The sequence below is a fragment of the Colobus angolensis genome, unplaced genomic scaffold, assembly GCF_000951035.1.
Source record: "Colobus angolensis palliatus isolate OR3802 unplaced genomic scaffold, Cang.pa_1.0 Scaffold665, whole genome shotgun sequence".
Classification (NCBI taxonomy): domain Eukaryota; kingdom Metazoa; phylum Chordata; class Mammalia; order Primates; family Cercopithecidae; genus Colobus; species Colobus angolensis.
Window position 1 is genome coordinate 135430 of NW_012120321.1, and position 2056 is coordinate 137485.

At 31.5% G+C, this 2056-nt stretch overlaps 1 protein-coding gene across 1 annotated transcript in view; it reads right to left on the reverse strand.

The window, feature by feature from the left end:
• UGT2A3 (UDP glucuronosyltransferase 2 family, polypeptide A3) overlaps positions 1-2056 on the reverse strand; it is a 36298-nt gene that overhangs the window by 30033 nt on the left and 4209 nt on the right. The window lies entirely within an intron of this gene.

Genomic DNA, 2056 nt, shown 5'->3' on the forward strand with positions numbered 1-2056 from the left:
TTATATTTAAGTGTATTTTCACAACTTAAAAAAAAGATACAACTCCAAAACACAAATAAATTTATTACTCATTTTTTACCTCTCCAAGTTAATTGCAGATTATAGATGAGTCCCAAAATATCTTCACCAAGTAACATCTCTGTGTTTTCTAACCTATAGTCAGAGGTGTATCTTTCCATAATCCCACCAGGATCAGTTCCCTTTAATATGCTGAATTGCATATCATTACTTTAATTAATAGGTTATTGTTTTATTAGTAGGAATTCCTTGACTAATTTTTACCCAAAACAATCCTCTTTTTGGGTTGTGAAGCACCCATGTACATACTATGATTACCATACACTTACTTTAGTGTTTCTCTCAAATGATGTGTTTTGAAGAAAAACACATTTTCAAGATTTAATTTTAGGCTTTTAATCAGAAGAATGGCTGACTGCAAATAATGAGGTAATTCATATCTCTTTATGAAAACATATTTTGCAACTGATAAAAAGACAAAACCCCACAAGATAATTCTTTTATCTTTAAAATTCAAATCAAAGTTGGTTGTGTTGTACACCATAGTGTGCAGAGCCTCTTTTTTAAGGTCATCACATTTTAATCTTTGAAGTTATTTCCTAGGTCATAAATCCAAATGCCTTTAATTTGATATTGAATAAATTGTACTGAAGATACTCTGTTTGAAGTTACAAGAAATTAGAATAGAGCTATCTCTCAACTTCCAAGCAAATGCATTTACGTCCTCTAGATTTGTTGTTTTCTGTGCCTCACATGCTACCTGCATTACCAACCTCTAGGTGTTTTTAATTAATATGATATTAGTTCTCATTTCAGATTCTCATTTCAGAAATACTCAGTTTTGAACAATTGGAGTCATTCAATATTTTAAGGATAAATATGCAGTAACGTGTATAAAGACGATCAACGGAAATAAAATTAAATTTGCTTTTTATATTAAAGTAGATAAATTACGTCTTATTTGAAATGCCATACACACATGTCTTGGAGATATTGTAGGTTAAATTGTAGTTCATCTCAATAAAAGGAATATGCCAATAAAGTGATTCACACCAATTTGGGTCCTAGCACATATACAAGTTATGTTAACCATATCTTGTAGTCTTTTAGCTGTGCAATATCATCACGTTTAAAAAACAATGCACATACCTTAGTTAAAAGTATTGCTAAAAAGTGCTAATAGTCAGCTGAGCTTTCAGTAAGTGAGGTTTTTGTTGTTGTTGTTGTTTGTTTTTTTTTTCTGGTGTCGGGTCTTGCTTCGCTGTTGATTACTGTTGATTGATCAGGGTAGCTGGACAATTTTTAAAATTACACAACAATGAAGATTTTTGCATGAATTGACTCATCTTTTCATGAAAGATTTCTCTGTAGCATATGATGCTGTTTCATAGCAGTTTACCCATGGTAGAATTTCTTTCAAAATTTGAGTCAGTTCTCTCAAACCCTGATGCTGTCTTATCAACTAAGTTTGTGTAATATTCTAAGTCAGTTGTAGCCATTTCAACAATGTTCATAGCATTTTCACTGGGAGAAGATTCCAACTCATGAAACCAATTTCTTTGTTCATCTACAAAAAGCAACTGTTTAAAAAGCACCTCTTCACCTGTTTTACAGGTTTCAGTTTTATCATGATATTATAGCAATTTAAATAAACCTTCAGGCCCACTTAAAATTTTATTTCTTTTTCCATGACCACCCCATCCACAGTTAATTCCTCAAATGATGGCTTCGATCCCTCAACATCATCCAGGAGAGTTGGAATCAATTTTTTCCAAACTCTTGTTAATGTAAATATGTTGAATTCCTCTCATGAATCATGAATGTTCTTAATGGAATCTAGAATGAAAAATCCTTTTGAGAAGATTCTTAATATACTTTCTCTATTAGTGAGAGCTATAGTCTTACAAAATATATATCTTACATAAGCCTTGAAAGTCAAGGTTATATGATCCATGGAATGTAATATGGATGTAATGATAGCAAGCATGCAAACGATATTAATATCTGTACATCTTAATCAGATCTCTTTGGTGACCGT